The sequence below is a fragment of the Nylanderia fulva genome, unplaced genomic scaffold (assembly GCF_048542155.1).
Source record: "Nylanderia fulva isolate GAGA-0341 unplaced genomic scaffold, ASM4854215v1 Scaffold50, whole genome shotgun sequence".
NCBI classification, from domain to species: Eukaryota; Metazoa; Arthropoda; class Insecta; order Hymenoptera; family Formicidae; genus Nylanderia; species Nylanderia fulva.
This window is the reverse complement of record NW_028190588.1, coordinates 549,982-574,600: the sequence shown is the minus strand read 5'-3', so window position 1 is coordinate 574,600 and position 24,619 is coordinate 549,982. Positions and strand designations below refer to the sequence as shown.

The 24,619-nt window shown below is 37.0% G+C and overlaps 1 long non-coding RNA gene and 1 pseudogene across 7 annotated transcripts in view; one reads left to right on the top strand and one right to left on the bottom strand.

Annotated features, from left to right (window-relative positions):
* The window catches only part of LOC114933954 (uncharacterized), a 213,350-nt pseudogene that overhangs the window by 25,870 nt on the left and 162,861 nt on the right, over positions 1–24,619 (bottom strand). Inside the window, exon 4 of the transcript XR_014925714.1 lies at positions 10,579–10,712. The product of XR_014925714.1 is annotated as an uncharacterized LOC114933954 (transcript). The remainder of the gene's footprint in view (positions 1–10,578; positions 10,713–24,619) is intronic.
* Positions 1–24,619, top strand: part of LOC114933958 (uncharacterized) — a 187,222-nt gene that overhangs the window by 82,425 nt on the left and 80,178 nt on the right. The window contains exons 4-5 of one of the 6 annotated variants that reach the window (XR_014925715.1): positions 5,265–5,374; positions 14,945–15,039. The exons of 3 other annotated variants lie outside the window; for them this stretch is intronic. This is a non-coding gene — a long non-coding RNA (uncharacterized LOC114933958). Of the gene's footprint in view, positions 1–5,264; positions 5,375–14,944; positions 15,040–24,619 lie in introns of those variants that run through there. 2 more of the 6 variants (XR_014925720.1, XR_014925718.1) reach the window with 2 other exon arrangements.

Below are 24,619 nucleotides of genomic sequence, written 5' to 3'. Positions count from 1 at the left end.
CCCCCGTGCCGGCATTAATACTGCTAATCCAATTAGTTGATAATCCGCAGCGCTCAAATGTGTGTGACCGGGGCTATTAATAGGAATCGGTTAACATGTCGCGACGAAGAGCATTAGACCCCTCGGATTACCGTTTAGATGGACCAGTGCGGGGTCTCGTGGGAAGAGCAAAGATGGATAGGACGGTTCTATATAGAGCATGTTAGAGAATTATGAAACGTGACGGTGGATTTTGAAAGAACAACGTGAGTGAAATTTCAAATTGAGCTTTATAGGATTTTTTACATTAGATTTTTTTATATTAAATTAATTTCCGTTTGTTTAATAACAAACAGTCAATTGATTATAAGATTCTGAAATTTATGATGCGTGTTTAAAAAGCATCCTATAATCAATATCTATTATAATTAATTATAGGAGAATGTTGATGAACGAATTGTTTAATTGCTAGATTGCTCATAATGTATATATTGTAAGCGTGCGATCATTATTATTTTTCAGGATGTATTGTACGTGTCGCGTTGTCACGTTATTGTCGAGTGCGTCTTGTCGTTTTGTCCTCAGGTTTGATTATTTGTATTTATTATACCGTGTGCGACAGTGAGAGAAAGCGATCGGCTTAGAAAATAACAGACGCGACCGTTCGAATAACAAAATCCGAGTAAAGTTTAGTTGTCGCTTAGCGATTGGCCCGAGCCTGACGGAAAGGGATAAAATTAGGAGCGGTATAAGTACCGGCGATTTTGAGTAACGAGCACATTGTTGAGAACATCATCTTCGGAGCGTTTCATCGAGATACAAGCACGCATTCTCTCACGAACCGGCAGAAGATCTTTAATATCGAGGCGGCAGGAAGGAAGATAGAATAGAAACGGGACTTGGACAGCGAAGACGTTTTCGACTCGCAATAAATACATATATATATATCTTCCGAACCTGACTTCTTTTCCTGATTCAACTAAATTCATCCGGCCTTCTCCTGCATTTCAATAATCAATAATTAATTGATCGATTCGATATTCGATAAAAGATACGGCTACAGTTCAGTATAAAAGATACGCCTACAATATATATATATATATATATATATATATATATATACCAGATACATACATATACATGAAATATTTGTAATCTATCTCTACAATAGTTAGATTGGAAACCGTTAAATTCATTTGTAATGCATGACAATTACATAGATATACTGTCTAGATATGAATTACATTTCCTCCGATAATAATATTCGCAATAATAACGTTCCATGAATAATAACGGTGAGTTCTTTAAGCGTGTGTATCGGATCTCTCGTATATGTCTAAATAATACGTTGCGGTACTAATCTGGAAAATTAGATAATTCGATCACGTATATTTGCATTAGATTATTTATACGTTGATTATTATTTGATCATTATTTTTCTCGGTCGTGTCCGAATTAATTAATCAAATCTTGGAATATTTACCGTACACCTAACGAAACGAAGAAGTGTATTTGCTCACCCAATTTCCCGTACCTGATGAATCTCACGGCGCGGCGTCACGATCCCGCAGACAGCAAGATATTAATAATTTCATTTGCCGTCCAATCGCAGAGCCCATTGCTTTTTCTTTCTCTGTAGCGCGCTATTTGTCATCGAGTCTCGTGATAGAAATTAAGGAGGGGAGACTTACTGCAGCACGAGACTACTACAGGCAGACGATGGTAGTGATTCGATCGACCGATTGGTCGGACACGTAATCAAGTTCGAGGAAAACAAGAAAATGCGGCCATTCGATACCGAATAAATTGTTTCCTAGTTGTCCTCGTGTAGATTGCTTTTATCCTCCGAACAGAGGGGTGCCGTATTTCCTGATAAGAAGATTAACCGTTCTTTACATTCACTTTTCTCATATAAAACGAATTTATGAAGTATGAAAAATCGTGCATGCGTTTCTTCTTTTCGTTTCGTTTAAGTCTTGCAAGATTTTACAAATTGTTACGTCTATATATAATCTGAAAGAGGAGTACAGTGATACACAAATACGAAATTTTATATTACTAGCGACAAATTGAAGAATTCCCGTATTTTTCATTCTTATATTAATTTTACAAACGTAATTTTATTTTATTGCATATGAATATTAGATTACTTTTATGTAAATGGTAAACTTTTAAATGTACAATATATCTAAATATAAAAAAATCTTTTATATAATTATAATAATCTAAACATGTAATTATTGTGTCGCAAGTAACGTTTCTCAAATTACCTCTGTACTTCTCTTTCTGCAGATTCTTTGACTAGTTTGAAATTGAGTTTTCCCGCATAAAGTATCGCGGTTTAAGTGTACAAGCGGTCCAAAAAATGGACGAGGCGCATTTTCCTCGCATATTTGAATGAAACTTTTTACGCAAACCAACACCAATAACAACTTTTACGACGTCGAGTTTTAACTTTGACGTTTGCTAATGAACCTAAAAACTAACGGAGAAAACGACTAATACGTATCACAGGCGGACTACTCGACATGCAAGAAATCGGAGCAAAGGGCAAAGGGTCGATAAAAAACGAAAAAAAAGAGAGAGTCGATATGAGCCGGGAAGGGAACTAGCTGCATAGCTCGCGCACTGCACACACGTGTGATCTTTTCGGTTCGCTTTATTTCTCCGAAGCAACGGAGGGAATGTCGTAGTTTAGGCGGGAAAAACAAAACGCGTTTCTCACGAAAGCGTTTCGAATTTTCTCCATCGGCGAAAACGCGATCAAAGCTGCGTCCCGGGCAAAGAGGCCCCTCGAGACCTCCTTGCCCTTACTATTTGAATCCTTTTCGATTCACGATTCCCTTTTCGCTCTTTTCGCCCTTTTTCTCTTCGAGAGCTCATCTCCTCTTCTCGTCGCTCTCGACGATAATGAATTTTGAATGGTTATCTCTCCGCACTTTTCTTTCTATCTTTTTTTTTTTCAAGCGTGCGAAAGATTATTCGAAAGACGCATGTGTGAATAAAAATAAACCAAAGGTCGTAATTTTCTCCAGACAATAGTATCGATCGAAGCAGTGAAAAATTTACAACGAAAAAGTGTGGTTTTTTAAAAGAATTTTTTAAAATTGTATGTGGACACGTCTGTCGCTATTTTCGGACGTTGCATCACGTCCTCGTGAAACATATGAGAATATTTCCGAGAATATATTTGACGATAAAAATCCAGGACAGTGCTAAAATGGCGAAAGTCATGTAACAGAAATAGGAACAATGATACAATCCATGAAAATGTGCTCATATTCTCCCTCGCTATCTAGGTCGTAAAACTGGACCGATTGTTTTATTCTCTTGCTTGTATCGAGATACTATGTTTATCGATGATTTCCCAGCGGTGATCAGAAAGACTTCTAAAAATAGATGTAAAATAATGAAAAATATCGCGCTACTCCATACTTTGGGTCTTATATTTTTTTTTTCTTTTTTACGTTATATATGTGACTTTATAATGCTGTAATCAAATATACGATACATCGATATATTTGATTTTTGATTTTTGCATGCGTACGTATTTTTGACGGCAAAAAGCTGCTAGATTTGTAGACAATTTCTACAAATGCAAATTCTGCGTACACGCCATATTCGGCGGATTTTACGCAGCGATGGTTAAAAACTGCTGTGTTACAAAAAAGCGCGACTATCCGGATGGTCTCGCGCATACGTGCAACTTGTACAAATCGACTTGTCCGTTGTTTATCGAGAGATCTCCCAGCGGTGGTTTTGATCCTGATGTCAGGACTCCCGATGAAACGCGCGGAATACCGGTCGCTCGCCGAAACAATACATGTAATACATAGGTACAAGCATGTTTGAATGTATGTATGTACACACACACACACACACACAATTCCCGTGGGTTCGATCGGTGATGTACAAATGTGCGACGATCCCAGCGCGAAGACGAACCTCGTGTTATCTACGAAGTTGCAGTAATCGAACTTGTGGATATCGAAGACAATTTTCTCGCCAACGAATCCACGTATCGTATCTTGGAAGAGAACAATTCCCGTGATAGATAGCTTCGCTAAATGTAAATTATTATTTTTTTTGCGCGCGATTTATGGGAATCGATATTGTATTAACGTCGCTCTCTCCCTCTCTCTTACAATTAAACTTAAATATACCTAAATGTTTTTTCATATCATAAGTTTATATCAGATGAAAGATTAGGTTTTAATTAAAAATCGAAGTATGAAAACCAATTTCTAAGATTTATATATCTAGTCCAAATCTTTTGTATAAATCTGTTGAAATATAATATTTTATAATTCCTCTATTATATATATATATATATATAATGTAGAAATTCAAGTTATTATAATTTACATTAAGTAAACATTAATAATTGCTCAGAAATTCGGTTCATTTTAAATTAAACTTACCTATAATATAAATAGAGAAAAAGGTTTATTTACTGCTGAAAGAGAGGCATTTTATATATAAGTAACGTTAATAGCAACCGACAATTTGCGCGCGCCCGTGTGTGTAACCTTGCCAGGGTGTTATGAGGCTCGTAAATATAACGAAAAACGACGGGCGGACTCGCGGGCACTTTTTTTCCGCCGGCAATCCCGCGGGTATCGTACGCTGCCGGTCGATCGCCTAATTCTGTTGAATGCCTGAATTCGATCTGGCTCGTTCAGTGCGATCGTGTCGGTCTGCCAGCTTCCTCTGGGATCTCTTCCCCAGAATAAGGGCGCGCACGGAATTACGACCTACCGCCAAAAATCGCGCCCGATACTAGAGAAGCCTTTGTTTCCGAGGAGAGAAACGACGATGGGAATATCGTAACAATTTTGATCGACGGTCTGGTGTACATTCACCATCTTTTCTGCAAATCAAAATTTTTTATTTTTGAGAAATTTACTATTTATTTATATTAAGAAGGAATATGATGTCAAGCATAAATTCGCGCCATATCTTCTCCTTTTAAAATTTTTAAGATATTTCCTTTTATTTATAAGATATATACACACATATATAAAGAATTTAAATTGTTTTATTCTGAGACGGATCTGAAGATCCTCCCGAGAAAATTCTTTTACCATATTGCAGAGTTGATATACGATAAGACGCTGTTCTCGACGCGCGTTTCTACGTGAGCTTTTTAGACGTATGTTCCAGAATGAGATAATTTAAATTCGAAGCGCTGCGGATTCCACGTGAATTTTAATGACGTTCTAAAAGGATTCCTGATAACTTTCGAGCATGAACCGTGGCGTCCCTTTACGATGAGTCTGTTCCAGAATTTTGAAGTGCGTGAGCCTTCCGGCAATGATGAGAAGCAAAGGGATGAGAAGGGAAAAACGTGAGGAACTGACAGCATTACGATCGCATCCTTTCCCAAAGGTGAAATGTAAGTTTGCGCGCGTGAGGGTTCCTTCAATATTTTCGCGAAATTGTCCGAGAAACGATAATACACTGACGGACATTCTTATCCTGGCGGAGGACTCTTTAATTCTGTGCGTTAAATTTCTGCTACGGTCTCTCACGAATGATTCGTTGCAGTACCTTCAAAATGTGTCTTGACGTCTTACGTCTATATGGCGCTCACAGTATGAAATTCGCGAGAATCCGAGAATCCACGAGCGGCAAACGACTTTACGAGATTTCTTCGGGATCACGTTCAAGTACGCAGATCCCCTTTCACATAAAGACGCCCATTTTATTACGGGTTCAAATGCGTTCGGCAAAGAGCATAAATTGTTCCTCAAAGAGATTACGTGCTTCAAGGGAAAATAAATATAAAGGGAAAAGAAATATTGCGCGACACTCTTTAATATTGGAGAAAATCTAGCACAAAATTTGAAATTAATCCCGCTTTGTAATTATAGAAAAATATTAATGCATTATGATCAACGGAAATAATATTATACAATAAATATGTTCGACAATCAAAAATGAGCAGTTATTGGATGACTGCACAGAATAACTCATGATAATAATTTTACTCATTGTTACGCATACGCAGATAAGAATATAATGAATCATTTCAAATCTGAGAAATTATTTTGAGATCGTCGGAAACTTTTCGCGCGACTTTGGGACGACTCGTTTGAAAAATAGTCGAAACTTGTTCGCGTAGGAGCGTAATAATAAAGAAAGACTATTACCATCTCTCGCGCTAGTCGCTAAAAAAAGCGTCGTATCATTCAAATATGGGCTCGCATTAAATTCCCATCTCGCCGATGCCAGCCGCCCGTATATCACTCCGCATCAGGAAAAAAAGACGTGCTACCGACGTCGGATTCGAGCCATTACGTGTAAAAAGTGGCGTCTGGGCGGTTTTCACCGCTGCCATATGTCACTATATCGACCGCGATCGCAGTTTCGCTCGTATGTTAATAAAAAGGCACGCACCCGGAGAGCCATTGTGTCGGATCGGCTTTATCGTACAATGGCCGGATGACTTACGATCGATCCATCGCGCGGGGGAGGATGCGAAAAAAAATCTTGTTTCTACTTTTTCCCCTCTCGAACGAGCGATAAAGTTCGTTCGCGTCGATGCCTTTCCTCTATTTTACACAGGAATCGTAAATTCGTATTATTTGCGAACTTATACATCGAGCGTACGCGAAAAAAAATTCCTGTAATAAATGCAAACCGGTGTATGGGAGGTGGAAGGAGGGAGGGAGTGCGTGTAATTTACGATTGATCGATCGTTATATATATTCGTGAGAAAGATATATAGGTATATGAAAAAAAGCCTCAATTTTTCTTATGTATTTTTTGCATCGGAAGCGGAAACGATAAAGCCAGATCGATGTTCCTCTCTCATCTCTACAAAATCGTAAACTCGAATTGTTCGCAAAGTAATACCGAGCGCGATTGCGAAATGAGATCGAACGAAGGAATGGAGTAGATAAAAGAAAACTTATCAAAAGCGTGTCGCCAACTTTGTATATACTTCGCTCATTCACTTGCGCGAATGGACTCAACAAAATTTACATCGATTGTAGGGAAGAAAGAGATAAAGAAAAAAAAAATGCAATAAAAACTTGCAATGGAGTTTCCTTTTATTATCGGAAATATAAAACGCCGTTGCAATAAACTCATAAACATGTATATCGCGCAATGTATAATTCATGCATTCATGTATATGTACACATGTGTCGCCAGTAATTAAATTGAATAAAAAAATTGATAGCACATAATAGAACAATGATTATTATTTATGAAATACATTGCTTGAAACACATCAATTATTCATCGATAAGTAGAAGCATTATTCTCATCATTAATAGTTATTAACTAAACAAGCATTAATATTTGTTTTATAAATGCAACGTTGAGAGAAAAATTTAAACTAGAGCTTACACTTAAACTTTGAAGCCGTAAATTTTATTTCCTAATCCATTTACATAATTGCCCCAACGAGTTAAGGTATCAACAACGTATTAAAAAAAGAAATATCTTCATTATGCAAAAAGAGAAGAGTCCAGCATCGAATGAAGTACTTTCGGACGAAAGGCAGGATAATTGAACCAGCCGTAATCCGTCGCATTACAATCCTAGAACTTGGTCTCGCGAGGGTTAATCGACCTGCATACAAAATCGCGAGCGATGCTACGAGCAATTTGCCGTTTTTCTCAGAGACGCGCGAAGAGAGTTCGTTCTAATTTACAGGAACGCCCGCGCGACAATCAAAGTACCGAGTGAGAGAGAAAAAGAGAGTACGCTTCGGGCGAAAGGAGGGAAATGTACTTTGCCCGCCGCTTTGTTGACGGAGATTTGCTTTGGCTCCGACGACGGCGATCAATTTGGCGCGAAATTACGCTTTTCTGAAGAACACATTTTGCACATTGCACGACAATCTTTTACGTTACGCCGCCGAGAACTCGTTCAGCAAACCGTCCGTTCGCTTTTTTCACCCACACGGAGTATTCCGCGAATATTACTACTACTATACATATACGCGCTTCGCGTTGTTTCCGTAACGTTTCCTCCTCTCGGTATTAATATTTTTCAGTTGCGAACACATAATGAAGCGGGAAATTGCGTGCACTGACTATTCCCCCGCGATATGCAAGTGGCGATAAAGTGAAAAAAATTCAACTTTGAAATTGCAACTTGGAAATTTTAGAAAGAAAGAGAAAATAAAGGGGAACTTCGCAGAGGAAACGTAAATGTGTAATAAAATTTTCTTGTTCATTTAATTTCAAATTGACTTGAGCGTCATAAAATTTTTATTCGAGATGCCGTACCTACCAAATAACTGAAACTGTTTGATCTTGGGAATTTAAAAAAAAAATTACAAAAGAATATGACGAGAGATCAATCGAATTTTCGTTAAAGTAAAATTGACTCTAAATTGATCAAAGGATATTACACGCGTTTTGACTTAGTAATCCTGTTATATCCTGTATACTTTATAATGAACGAGTACTATACAGGCAATATTCGTTTATTATATTATTTCGTAGCTCGCCCATAGAGAATTTAAATTAAAAATTTAATTTAATCAGAATGTACGCGCGAACATAAAGTTATTGTAGCACTATGAAAAATTGGTTAAAAACAGGAACCTTGTGCTGTAACCATTAATGTACATACACACACATACATGCATATGCATTATTGGGTTTTTTTTTTCATTACTTTCTATCAACACTATGTCTATACATATTTTCGAGGGCCAAGAGTATTATCAACAACGTTTATCAACATCAGACATGTTGAATTTGGGGTAGCTTGGGGTAGCTGTCAAATGTTGTGGGGTGTGGTCTTTTTTTGGATAGTTCTGCATTTCATGTTCAGATTATTTTACCCGAATTGCATTAAATTAATAAATAAAAACGTAGATATTTGAGAATCGCCAGACAGAATTTAAAAAAAAGTACGACTATTCTCTCGACCGTACTGGCAAATATTATTTATTAAATCACAACGTTTCGACCCTTCTTTGAGTCCTTATCAAGTGATTTGTGAAAATAAAAATAAAATTATAATTTTAAAATGTCAAGAACGAACATAGTGTCGGTTTGACAACACGTCAAGACTCTTAGACGAGTTATGAGAGACTGAAGGGTCGAAACGTTGTGATTTAATAAATAATATTTGCCAGTGCGGTCGTGAGAATAGTCGTACTTTTTTTTTTAAATTAATAAAGTTAACGTCTTTTTAACCAGCGTTTCCCTATTTGTTCGAGCATGCGAGAGTGACGCAATTCGATTGTAAAAATTGATTCGCGGACGCAACAATGTATGTATATATATTTTATGCATCCGAAAAATGAACAAATTCAAATTTACTTCATAAAAATTTCTCAATTTGCCTCATGAAAAAATTAACCATAACAAGATTGAATTCGATTTAATTTCGGAAAGATTATTTTTTAATGTGTATGTAAAAATATGTATGTAATCATATTCATACATAAAGAAATGCAAATTAAAACTAAAAAGATTCTGTTTAAGCGAAATAAAAAATTTGAGTTTATGTAAATTGAAAATGAATTTGAATTTACGCGTCGAAATTAAAAAAAAAAAGAATCCAAAATTATCCCGAGTTTAAATTTCTGCTGCTCGCAGCGATGCAAATTTCGCGCAGGATTTCGAACATGTGGCGGTCGAAATTTCCCAGATCGTTCGTCTCGTTCGAGAGAGGATGAAATTCTCTCGAAAGTTGAGCGTTCTCGGGTCCGTCGTGCAAAACGACGAATATTACTAATCGCGTCCGGGATTGGCCTCCGGGCCCTGACTTTATCATTACGGAAGAAAACAAGATTTTCTCTCGACAACGCGCTTTCCTTGCCGTCTCCTCGTACGCGGACACTATCACTTTACGCGAAAATCAGATTCTACCGTGAAAGCAGCTTACCGGCGAGATCGGAGTGTATACGCGTGTACCTATCAAATCAATTTCATCGCGTGTAGGTGTATATAGGGCGTTTCGCCCTTTCCCGTTAACGACAGATCCGTTGGCGAGACTGAAGCCGATTTTTCCTGCAGGAAAACGTGACGCGAAATTCAACTACGACATCAGAGGATTTACACTTAACATATGCAAATTTCAAATATTTTAGCGAAACATGCCTCGAGCGTAAATAAATTTGTTTCAAGATCATTTGAAAGAGAGATCGAATCAATATTAAAAATTCACACTTTTTTTATATTTTATAAAATAGCACACTCTCGTTGAAATTTTCTCGTATTTCAGAGTTCACTTTTTTTTCAATTTAATTAAGTATGCAACTTTTCTAATATCGCAATTAGGGTATCAAGTTTTATACAGATTGAGTTTCAACAAAAGGGGTCATGTCAATATTTAAAAACTATATATATATATACTTTCTAGTTTCCTGCGAAATTATGTCTTCTCTCTTTTTCTATTCAAGGCCTTCGTATATACATATCAATTTGACGTCGAACGCAAAAACTGAAATATACCTACAGCCAAAGGTATAGTTCCATCGCCATTCTGATTTCTCGCAGTGAAGGCAAATTCCTCATAGAGGTCAAACACACGAGGTCATTTCGCGCAAACGCGTACGCATACATAGTGCAATGTATACACCTCGGGGAAGTTGGCTCGTGCGGAGGAAGCGAAGGGATACTTTACCGGATCGTCGTTGATGGTCCAATGTAGATTGGCCTTAGGCACGGACGGCCAGGCACTGCAGTTGGCAGTCACGTTCTCGCTGACGGCGTAGTGCAGGGACAGGCCTCTGATTTCCGGTCCCCTCTCCGGAAGCACTGCGAACGTAAATTTTCCGTGTGAGAACGTGGCGAAAGTTTCCCCATAAACCAGTTACTTTGCTCCGGTTAGACTCTATAAACTTTCGACTATTACCCGGAGTTCTCCGCGCCCGAGCTGTTCGTTCGTTCGTTCGTTCTATCCTCGTCGAGGAAATGGAACAAGGGGCGAAAGAGTCGGCAGAGAGAGGGTTTTCTCGCACTTTGCAAGAGACGCGGACTCGCGGAAACGCGACGCGACATGAATTTTCCGAGTGTGTGTCAACGTTTCCTCTCTCTCTCCACTAGATGTTTTCTTGCGCGACGAGTTGCATTAAGCCTTTATTAACTTCGTGCATTCATGAAGGAAAGATTCTGAGCAAAAGTCAAAACTATTTAATGATCAAAATCAAGAAAATCAAAATGAAATATACATGTTTGTAACGTGGATACCCTTGAGGAACGAATAATAATGCGATATATAGAAATGACCCACGTATTCGCTAATAATTTCTAAATGATTAAAATAATTCTCATAAATTTTTGCGTGATGGATTGCGAGCTGTTAATGGCGAGACGGATGAGAGAGCAAAAAGAAAACGAATAAATCAAATTCCGACGTATAAATCAAATTCAGAGTACGTAATTCAGCGAGTTTGTACACGTCGATGATGAATAGTAAATGATGATGTGTTGCGTCGAATGTTACTTTCTCGTTTATCTGTGTACGTGGAAAATCTCGACCGGGACGTTCCACTTTTATCTGTTCTCGCTCGCTGCTTTTTCCTCGTGCGATCCCGACGATTTAAATCCCCGTTCGGTTTGCTGAAACAATTTCCGGCCGACCGGCGACGAACCTGGGGTAAGTTTTGCACGTTTTCGCGACTGCGTCGCTCAGCATACAGGGAATTAATTTTCAATTAGCTCGGGCACGTGACATTTCCTCGTTCGCGATTAAACGAGGAAGCGCGTCGGGTCTCCACGTAGAGAGATATCGACTCTCGCGGCTACTTTCCATTAACGATAAACGCGCGAGTCGTGCAATGAACAACTGCGTATTTTCGGTATATAAAAGAATGATTGTGCCGGATTGGAAAATCGAAAGCAATAATTGGTACAAGAGAGCGCATATTCTAGAGTCACTTTACATAACGAATAAAATTACGAGCAGGATCAATTGAAATGGGCGCGATCGTCGAAGCGAAGAATTAATAAATTTTCGCGACACAGAATAGCGCGAGTGTTTATACTGGGATACAATAGCCAAGAGCTATAATTCTCCGGGTAATTAATTGCTCGGTGGACTAATAATTAGATCAAACGTGGCGACTGTGTTATGCTTTCGAAGTGTAACATGATTTGTATCGCATGATTTGTAAATGAAGCTTGCATATAGTATATTATATTCGAAGGACAACATATTTAATAGAATTTCCTAAATGTCAAAGTTGCGTTTTTTTTTTGAAAATAAATAACCCTGTCCGTATTTTTTTTGCAAAATAGTATTACCTTAAAATAATATACTTTCCATCATTCGATGTACATATATTATACGACTATTTTTCGTATAACATTCAGTTTTTATTTTTACAGCAATCTTTTTCGAAATGTTGTCAACAATTCTCGCATTCGCTGACATAAGCGATTTGCCACCGCAATTGCGAACCTCCCGATTTTTCGCGGCTCTCTCTATATGGACTGCCGCACATGTGCGTCGATCCACAATCAATTACCGGATCAGCCGTGTGTGCTGGCGCGCTCGATGTCTCTAATAGCGTTAATTGGCACGCCGGATTATGAGAGACATTCGCGTTCGGACGGGCGCGACCGAATGCTCAATTAAACATTCACTTCCCGCCGCGCCGCGTCGTTGTCCGAGATCGCGCATTGCAACATTGGTGCAGCTCCACCTCGGGATACGGTCCATTAATGCCTTCCGTCCTCGAAATATCCTGGGTGCAATTAAAACCGAGAATTTCCGACTCGGGAATCTCCCTTGGTCGGCGCCATCGGCGTCGCCGTCGATTTCGCCGCCTGTCCTCGGTAAAACGCGAACGAGCAGAAAGTAGGAGATGTAAAAGGCATTCGGGAGCACCGTATGGAGGAGGACAAGTGTCGGAAAATTTTCGAGAGACTGCGGAAAAGCATGCTGCGCGAATAATCGAGACGCGCGTTTCGCGAACATGTGCTATCATGGGTAATTTTGTCGCGCATTAAGCTTGTAATAGCGCCGATTATTTCGTGGAGATTTTCGCTTCCTTCTGCGGAATTTCGTTCTCGTGCGAGCACTTATCAATGAGAGTCCTCGAATTTTGTTAGGGGAAAAAGAAGAAATAAAATAATTAAGCGACAAACATGTCGCTGAGATATTATATTCAATAAATAGGATCGGCAGCATTATGAATCATCACAGAAGAGAAAAATTTTATTTTTAATTAATATCATGTTCGAAAAAACTCATAAAATGAACTGCAGTAAGAAGTTTTTTAAAGAGAATTAAAATACGAATGAAAACAAAGTAAAAGTAAATTAATACAATTGTCGCTCGTATATTGAAAACAAAGTGATAAATATAAGGCCAACTTATCGAGCTGAATATTCGAGATGTTCAGTCAACTACCATTTATTACATGTATAAATTATAAAACTACAGTCATTATATTAAAACTAACGCAAATTACAATCATTCTATAAACGTTTCGACCGCACGCGGTCTTCTTCAGTATAATTATTGAAATATAAATTCTTACAATTCACATATATCGAAATTTAATTATAGTTATTCAGAATCAAGAGTTTTTGAGTAATTAACGCGTGTTTCAATCCGTCCTGTCCAACAATGTTCGCCTCGATATGATCCCTGATTTTGTTCAGATCTCGGATAGTTTCATCGTTAATATGCGAGAAATTAACCCGTTCCGTAGGCGCTATCATCGTTCTTCTTGATAATTTTGCTACTTATTAACAGTTATTAAGGATGACACATAACAAACCAACAATACAGAAAGACAGCTCATTTTAAACTCACTTTAATGGGAGTTTAAAATGAGCTGTCTTTCTGTATTGTTGGTTTGTTATGTGTCATCCTTAATAACTGTTAATAAGTAGCAAAATTATCAAGAAGAACGATGATAGCGCCTACGGAACGGGTTAATTTCTCGCATATTAACGATGAAACTATCCGAGATCTGAACAAAATCAGGGATCATATCGAGGCGAACATTGTTGGACAGGACGGATTGAAACACGCGTTAATTACTCAAAAACTCTTGATTCTGAATAACTATAATTAAATTTCGATATTATGTGAATTGTAAGAATTTATATTTCAATAATTATACTGAAGAAGACCGCGTGCGGTCGAAACGTTTATAGAATGATTGTAATTTGCGTTAGTTTTAATATAATGACTGTAGTTTTATAATTTATACATGTAATAAATGGTAGTTGACTGAACATCTCGAATATTCAGCTCGATAAGTTGGCCTTATATTTATCAAAGTAAAAGTAATTGCTCTATTATTTATTTGATAAAAAATTCAACAAATTTATTACAAAGCTAATTAGAATTTCCAGTAATAATGGTTATTCCGACATGTATGTATGTCATGTAAATAATTCATTTGATATATTCGTTTATATGGCATATTCGACATTGTCTTCTTTGACTCTGTGGAGGATTGCATTTTTTTTTTTTTTTTGAAGTTTTAAACGAAAGTAGCCGCATCATCGATTTTCGGAGAATCAAAAATGACACGCTTACTCAGGATGCACGGAGTGAAATCAGAAAGGCGGGGGACAGGGGAAGATGGGAGGGAAGAAGAAATTTGTCAGGATTGCGGAAAGTTGGATAACCTGACGCTCTGCCAGAATTCGAGCATTCGCCATGCTAGCGCATTCGGCCGCGCGGAAAGTATTCCGCTGCAATAACTCCGCCGACAGTGATTTAAGCGCGTAATTACGAGGGTTATTGCAAGCACGGTGGCGCTTTATATTTCTCTCTTTCTTTTTTGTAGAATTTAATATGCATAACGGCGAAATCTTGTGCGCACGTCCTTGCACGAGCTGCACGATCGATTATATAGACAGGCCACTAATATGTAATCATTTAATAAATAATTAATTAAATATAATAAAAATGAAACGTTAAAGTAGATCATACGAGAGAAATGTATTTTCTCTTTTAATAAAAAAATAATTTTACACGGTTTGACTTTACGTATTCTTATGGCAAATCTTGTTTTCTTTTACAGACAATCTGTTGGATTGTAAAGTGGCACAACGACATATTCAAAGCTGCAACAAGCTATAGCTATGCGATGAGAGACTCAAGGGTTTTTGCATCACGGTGAGTCGAAAAATCTGACTTTCTGCCAAAATTTGCTTTCGCGGCTCTCATGTAGTAATTCCGGTATTACGTCATTCCAAATATTTTTCTGACGTAATAATTTCTGCGAGAGTTAGATTCCTAATTGAGAGGGTTGTCGAGAGAAGATAGCCTGCTTTCATATTCCGCGGTAACTTCACGTACAAAATGAAATTGCTTTTTGAAGGCACTGCAATTTATACGGATTGCGAGCTTCGCGGCGTCTCTATAAGGCATGAAATGAATATTAAACTGCGAGCGATTTAATCCAATTAATTCGTCGACGTACACCACTGTCAGAGCGTAAATCCGTGTGAATGCATATGAAGAAAAATATTGGGAAATTCTATCAATAAGGATAATTTATTCGAGGTGTTGATTTACACTCATTTTATAATATGTAAAAGTTTGTATTAAGACTTGAATATAAATTTTCTTTCTGCTCAATTGAAAATATTGATGTAGTTGAAAAATTTGTCGCGTAATTTAATTCGCATAAAAAAATATGATATTTTTTTCTTATATAATATTTTAGTCGCGCTTCTCTCAATATTCTTACATCTAGATCGCTAAAGTAAGATCGAAAGATTAGCGTTATATTAAAATATATGTATATATCAAATTGTCATAATCATTTAGAGAGCCCGTATTGTGTTTTGGACGCGCGGCACGTGACGCGCAACTAATTGCTGTTGAATTAGCTCCGCGAGGCGGCGCATTCCCAATAGAATATAACTCACTGACACACATTGACTTAATTAGCAATTAAAACTTTACGGGGGGCGTCAAGAGAAAGGGTCGCACGTATATGGTTACACGTTCCTCTTGTTTCCAATCCTAGCGTGAATAGCAGCAGGCTTGCTAATTATCTCGATGATCACGATACTGATACAATACTCATTTATACTATGAATTTGACAATCAATCACGTATTATTAATCGAAATTTCAATGCCTACATTTGTCATATTTTTATTTTAATTTAAAAATACCCATAAAAATTTCTGTAAAAGTATTGATCTTTATTATTAATGAGAACCAATACGCGAAAAAATGTTAAGAACGCGTTAAATGTTTTTCTATTCTGCATTTTACTCTCATTTCTTTGTATCTATATATTTGTAATCTGTCCGAAATTCTTTTCTTCCTTTTCCTCTTCTTTATTTCGAATGCCTAATATTTTGCGAATTCTACATCCGGAGAGTGTCTATTGAAATGTCTATCTTATCTTTCGAGTTTCGAAGTTGGCTTCTGTTTCTGTGAAATTCACGGCCAACGGCGGTTAAATTCGTATTCCCCAATGCTGCATGTTGCGGCCGGTAGTTGTAGCAACTTGTTTTCCTTGCAACCTTCCTTCTCGCGTCGACATTCGGCCCGCTATTCCGCAAACTTGGCTGTAACTTGCTCGTACGATCGTTGTCGAGGAAATGAATTTTCTTCAACGAGAGCTTCCAGGGCTCGCTTACGCTTCTTAGGCGAAACGTATAGGGCAGCGAAAGAGGAAGACAAGCTCCACCCCGGGTTTCTAAGCTTGGCTTCCTTCTATTCCATTCCGCGCGATCGTAACAACGACCGCGTAACGAGATAATAGGTAGAAGGAAAAACGTAACGCGGCAAACGTTTACCTTTATTGTGACATAAAATTTTGTCCGCTGGCGCTCGTATAAAAGTCATCTTCCAGCGACTGTCATATGGCGTCGATAATGAAATTATCGGCGTAATAAGTGACTGTAATACGATCTTTTATTATGTCATCAATAAAAAATAATCTCTAATTAATTAGCTCGTTCGATATATTATGTCATATGATATATCATATAGAGACATGTTTCTTCAAACTGGCATTGATTCGATACACGATGTACGAACGATCGACATAAGTCACGCGATATAAAGTCATGATAAAAGGGTAAGGAGAGACATGATGACGGTAATGACATGATGAGATGTGTAAATGGCCGGAAAAACCTCCAGACTCATGCAATCTTCGCGATATATTTATGAAGTATGTTTATGGTTCACTTGGCAAAGTCTAGAGAGAGAACGTTCCCCTTTAATTTTCTCTCGCAGAATCGTCCTCTCGAGTATCATATAAGGAATGATCATAAATCAGAAACCTACATCCTCAGTATAGCTGAATGATCATCACAATTTTATGTTCTACTCTCAAAGATAAAGTTAAATGTTACAATATTCATTTAGATGTCGCTAACAATAAGTGTTAAATATCATTTATTAGAAATTTTTCAATTTTCCGAATCTTAGGTTTAAAAATTTTACTAACATGTACAAATAAAAAAAATTAATTTAAAGGATTAATTTAAAGGACTAATTTAAAAAATGCATTTAATATTATAAATAAAAAAATTTAGATCAAATTTTTGATTAAGAGAATAATTAATTTAATTTAAAAAATTTATAGAGATATCTTTTCCTAAAATAAATTTTAATAAGGATACAGTAGAAGCCTCTTTTGTGAATAATCAGTTGTGAATTTCAATTAATGTTATATGAATATAATTAATAAATTATACTTTTCGTGACAATAATTTCGACAATTTGTCACGAAATAAATTTACGATGATACATCGATGGTGAATTTGCGATAGGTTTCTCACACAACAGTAGTAATGCGTCAAAAATATGTCGTATCATCTGGATTCACCTTCGAGATGTAGGTTTCTTCGTCTCGAGTGACATCAGGTAAGAGGGAGATATATCCTTGGAAGAAGCTCGATGTCGTTTCTCTCTCGGTTTTTCCTTCTTTAAACGATTCCCTTTGAACGGAGCAGGCATGAATATTTATGGCCTCGTGAATATTTATGATACTCTAAGGTAGGTGCATGCTGGTACGCCGTTATAACGTATGTGCATAGATACGTATGTACACGCGTATTAGCCGGAAAATGGAAATACTTCGGCGTTTTGTGAAAATGCCCAAGATTAATGCGTTCTTGCGGTATCGTATGATGCAATCGACGAAATCGCACGTCTTACGTTTGCAAAACGTGTCTCGTACTTCTTCGCAACCACGATGGATTACTTATTTAAAAGATTTATTCGTAAAGCAGCGAAGAGCGCGCGCGTACTATTTATTTAGAGAACTACAAATTTTTTAGAGAGAACATCTACACTTTTCTATAAGATATTCCAATAATTATATCCATTGATTATATTGATTTTTGCTTTAAGCGATTATTGAATAACGATTTTCTATCAATTTTGAAATATAGGATACTAGTACAAAAAATAAAATATCGAATATTTTATTCTATTAATTTGTGTGCATAACACAATTAATAGCTTATTTATTATATTGCAACATATACCTTAATTATGATAATACCAGCGTATCAATTCCGTCAGAAGTTTCCAGGAACAGTGATAGTCATAGTTCGAGCGAAATGAGAATTGCAGAGAAAGTACGATGTTTTAGTATTATTATCTCTGTGATTTACTTACTCATGTTTCAGAGAATCTGTCGTTTCTGTGTATACTGTATCTACTATTTTCAGACTCTCTAAGTAGAGAAACATATAAATTTCCTTTTCAAATAGTTGCTGCTTGACATTTACATCGTTCTGGTTTTCTTCTTCGCTACTCTACTTGCAACAGAGATTGTATTTTATTGGAACGATAATAACGATGAGATAATAAATTAGAATTTCTATCAACAAGTGTTAAATTCAACTTAATTCTGATTAAAATATTTTATAAAAATAATTTTTAATTTTTTTCTGTGTATACAAAAACGAATTCGACACCTCTTTCCTTTATATAATATTTTACATCAGATTTGAATTAGACATTTTTAACATAGAGAAACTTTATTAAAACTTTCGAAGAAAAAAGCCAGAACACACTGTTTTATATCAAAATTCTGAAAATGGTCTATTAACTTCGCAGAGATGAAGTATTTATCTGTAATTGAAATATTCCTTTGCATACATATAACGCTTGCTTTATATAACGGAAAAGTCTAGAACGCGAAATATTACAACTACGAAGCACACGATATATTTTCTTTCTTTCAAGAGCAACTCCAAGCGTACCAATTGATTGTTCAATCATTTCAATTTCCCGGCAAGCGTTTCTCGTGCAACGCGCGCTTCGATGAAATTAATTTACCCATTCCGTTCATATCGAGAAAGCTGATTTATAACATTCTATATATTATTAAATATATTAGAAATTTATGCTTTTTCTCCATAATTCTTTTGAAAAATTTAATTCTGCTACGTTTGATATTATAATTACAATTTTTACTCATTTTACATATTTTATTGAATATTTTACGCATTTTATTTTATAATAATGAACTTCGTATCACGTTCGAGATACTCGAATTAAATTGTTACAATAATCGCATTGCGAGATGCATTTGTTAATTATTACTACGCATGAATTAACTCGCTCTAATATGGAAACGATAAATAATATTGACGCTGATCCCTTTGAACGTTTCGAATCATCAGCTCTGACAGATTATTGGACGACTATCTCATATCGTGGATCTTAATATTCCAGTAGGCAATGATGCAGATTCGCGTACATAGCTGCTGATTACGTTACGGACTGTCCCTTTGACCCTGCGAGAGCCTCTCTTAATCACGGGAAGCAATGTTACATATACGATTAAATAGTTTGATCTACGTAGACGTACGTATACACATATACATGCAGATTTTCGCTTAATTCTCTACATGAAGATATCGTATGTTTGTAATCATATTGAAGATTGTTTGTACATCGAAATATTGGAGTTATTCAAAGATGCAAATTTTCAGATTAAGATTAAATTCCAAAGAATTAATCGAATCTCTTTTCAAACTTTATCAAGTTATCTTAAAACTTTATTTAAAAATTCTGTCCTATCTGACTCTGTACTAATATACATTTTAGCTCGATTTTTAGAAACGCGTCTTTGAAATTGGCGAAACTCACCAGATCAGATCTAAACTCTATTGCGTCAGTTGCATTTATTCGTAAAAATCGCTTCCGAAAATGTCCGCGTAGATTCCAGAGCTCTCGCAAATTTTCGCGCGAAAGAGAGTACGTTCGCCGATATATTCGGAGTTACGGATTTCTATCTAAGATTGTGAGTCAGTCTTGCGGTTTACTCGTGCGGAAACATCGCGTTCGATCGTGGTACGCTTCGAAGAGATTCGCTCCGATCTCTCTCTCTCTCTCATTTTCCGAGTATCTCCCTTTACGATTGGTCCGAGAAAAAGAAAGAAAGAGAATCGCGAACGAATGTTCCGCGCGCGAATATCTCAGGCGTCTTTTCGCGAGCCGCTGCAGTTTCAAGGGAAGTTGCAAAGTGCGGCGAAATGAGGACAAAGGCTGAATTTTCGCGAAATGCTCCGTCGAACTGTTACAAGAAGGCACGGCGAGTAGCCCTCTCTCTCATTGAAGGATAAATTATAATCTCGGTCAAGAACGAAACAATACATGAATAAACTGGTCAGCCAAATTAAGAGACATGCTAATTTTTGCTGAAATAAATATAGAAATTGAGTGTTGCTAACGAAATATATTTTATAATAATTATTATTTTATTACATTTTTTATTTTATTACATTTAAATCAGTACTTCGACTGTTAATTAAATCCAAAAATTAGTTGGATAAACTTGATTTAAAAATTAATGTGACTCGAGTTACCAAGTGAACAGGAAAAATAGAAGATCATATTTCTTATTTATGGCCATGTCTCTGGCCTTGTTTTCCTCTGAATACTCATTGTTTCTCTTGCTGTAACAAATTCACGGAATACACGTTGCGTCTGCAAATCGAGTTAATATTGGGAAGCAACTGCGTCGGTTCGCGCCTAATTCAATCATCTCAATCTATGTAACCTATGTTTCTATATGCAATGTCGCGTGTACAGAGAACTGTGTTTGATATGAAGAACCGTATTTCGCATTGTTATATCCTGTTTAAATTAAACAGAGATATGTTTGACGTATACATTAATTTTATCGAAATTTAAAGAGAACGTTACTTTACATGGAATATATGTACAATATTTACAACTCGTTTTCCTATATCATCATATATAGCGATATCAATACGAATGCCTTTCTCATAATCCTAGTGAACTCTCAGAATCCTAGTATTAAGATCGTGGAATTTTAAATAAGGGTTTCACGCGTAATCCCGAGGAATTTCCGAGCCCCGAAATCGGAAGAACCGCGCGCGAGTTACACACACAAAACAAAATCCCGTCGTGTTCGCGCGATAAGCCGAGCGCCTTTCTTCATCAACATGATAAATAAGCGCGAAAGTAAATACAAGTGTACCGCGACTAGTGAATATCCCCCTTAGATCGAGATAAGTGGGTCAGGAGTACACTTATTCGCCGCCGGGTACACATAATCTCCGATCCTTCTCTCTTTCCTGGATGAACTCCTAGTTTCTTCTCTGCGAGAGAGAGAGAGAGAAAGAGTGAGAGAGAGAGACTAGGTATCGTTATCATAGAAATCGCGACATTACGCGGCATATGGTCGAGCTGTATTAGTAAGCAGAAAGCCGAAGAGAGCTTGCCGGATTTCATCATTTTCATCCCTCTCTGCTGCACGCTTATATCATCCCTCATCCACTCGCGCAACCCTCTCTCTCTCTACGTGTGCCTCGAACACCTTTTTACATCTTCCCTTACTTTTCTTCTATAACGGCGGCGGCGGCTCTTTTGTCGGAAATTTATCCACTCAGATATCGGCCGTGTCCTCGTAACTCCTGGATTTTCAGCCCCAGTCGCTTCCTTTTTTTCTTTCCTTTATCGGCCTCCTGTCCCTTCATCTTTCTCTCTCTCTCTCTCTCTCTTCTCTATCTGAGCCTTTTTCTCCCTTTTATTCTTTCACCCCAAAGGGACTCGAGTGTTCGATCTTTGACCGGTTCGTCGTCTTTACGATCCCTACCGTCTCACCGTCGACATTTCAGATTCAAGAGCTTTCTCTACGTTTGATCGCCGCCGCGATTCCAAGCTCGCGCTTCCCTTTTTTTTTTTTTTTTTTTTTTTTTTTTTACGTGCTTTTCTCGTTTCGAGTACGCTAGATTACACCTCGCATTTTTTTCTGCTCGCGCATCGAACAGATTCTTCTTTTTTGACGTTCGAACGACGATAAGCTTCTAATTCTAATTCAAGTAACGCCTTTTGTCTCTAATTCCCTAACATTTATTATTAATCAGATTTGCTGACATGTATTTTATGCTAAAATATCAAATAATTTTTTAAAAAATATTTAATATGCTGATGTTATTTTATAGAAAATATTTCAAGTCTTTCGTCTTCATCTCTTTCTCGTTTTATCTATTGTAAGCATAATATAAAGGAAGGAAAAACAGCAGACTGCTGTAAAAACTCCAGAGAGAATCCAAGGGTTAATGGCGTGCAAATTGTAATTTTACGTTTTCATTCTCACAGTTGGTTATACAGTCGGTTTCTCCAGACTCCATCTTGTCGAACTTTTCTCTCGCCGACCTTGCTACCCTCGGTAGAAATTTATCCACTTACTTATCCGACATACTGAAGTTCCAAGGGGAATATCTTTCTTATGTGTAGTCCTTAGCCCTCCGGTCGAAAATTCAATCTTTGACTGTGTTCGACATCTTTACTACTTCAAAAGGCCCTCTCTTCATCTTCGTCAAAAAACTTGCGCGAGTATTATATTAAGGTAGAAAAAGAATATGCTTTCACATGAAACGAATATCACGAGGGAATCTAATTTAACGTACTTTAAGTCTTACATCAATTTAGCATACATTTTTTCATCGTTTCATAACGTCGATCTAGTAATCTGTCTGAGACAGTTTTTTTCAGTTCTTTTTTTTTTTATAAAAACTCAAGTTTTCCCAACTTTTAAAAAATTTATATCTAAAATAATCCTTCGAGTTTTTCTCGCTTGAACTCATTTAAACTTTATTTTTCGATCTTGTATTCTCTCTCTCTCTCTCTCTCTCTCTCTCTCTCTCTCTCTTGCCATTTAAAACATAGACTTTAATTTATAACATTCAACTGTTGTGACAACATTGCGTAATATCGTTAGCCGCATAGATATCGAAAATTCCGGAATTTTCTATTCGCAAAGTTGCTGCAAAATCTGGTCAATGTACCTTGCCAGGTTTTAACGCAACCGTCTAGAAATCAGTTGAAGATGAATCGACGCTGAAGCCCAGCGTGACTTGCGAACCGGCTTCCCTTTGATATCGCTTTCCCTCCACCTTTTTCCCACCTCTTACCTCGACCTATCTCTTCGTTCTCTTTTCTTCCGCGACGTAAGCTTTTTACTCAGAATTTTCGTCGCGCGGGATGAGCCTCGAGGTTATCTACTGTCGATTGACCGGTTCTGGAATCACGCCAAATCCTTTTCGGCCATCCTCGCGCGGCCTAATGTCTCCCTTTATCTGCCTCTCTCTCTCTCTTTCTATTTTCTTTTTTCATTTCTTGTACCTTTCTCACACCGCGTCCTCGTTTCTTCTGCGATCCTGAACGTCCTGCCATTACTGGTGTCCTTTCTTCCTTCGTTGTTCTGATGCATTCGCTTTGTCATCTTACGCTGTATTTGACTGATGCTCTTTCTTCTCTTCTACCCTGTTTCCTTTTTCTCTTTGTATCCTTTCCTTTCTTGTAATTTTGTTAATTCCTACATTTTTTTCACCCCTATAATAAATGCTCTTCTCTTCATTAATGCATGTTCTCAAGAGATTTTGAGATGAAAATTATATCTCTTTTCTATTTTTATTTTTTAATTCTGTGTTTAGTTACGTGATTTTTTAATGAACGATATTGTTTCATACATTTTTTCAAATTCCTAAAAATTCCTAAAAATATTTTTTAATTTTCTACATGCTTGCAAAAATATTCTTTTTGTGTAAGACATTAATTTTCTTTTTACTTAATATATGCATAGTACCCGAAATGTTTAATTTCTTTGATATATTTGAATAAAGATCAGAGCAATATTTCTGTTATTCACGCAACACGTTATATTTTATGCTGGCGGAAGAGGAAGAAACAATAGCATGTACGTACGATATATAAATATTATACAAATATACTAGACTAGTCTGTCTCTAAGAAAGAAGTGCCGAGATAACATAACCGAGAGTAACCGTGAGGACATAAAGCGTCGAAGATTAAACGTGAAAGCATATTTAGGATATCAAAATATTATCGATTATTCCACATTATTTACTATCTGATCGTATTGTTCTAAAACACGTTAAGCCTGTTGAGCTGCCGGGAATTTCGGTGCATATATTTCCCTGAAAACCCATGCAGCTGCTTACTCCGGGGGATAAACCAGTGACTGGAGAGAACATTTAGCGCACTAACGTCCATTACACTTTTCAGCACTAGGCTTTACGCATTGTTAAGTACAATTCCGAGTGCATTGAATAGGTATTTGAGTAGAATTCCCTAAAGCATCTGAACATCAATGATAGCGCCAGTGCACATCTATATTTGTAATGCCAGAAATAATTATAGAGAAAATAAGAGTGTCGTGATAATATTTTTTTTCAAATTTCTTTCTCTCGTCAACTTTCTTTATACCCTCCCTC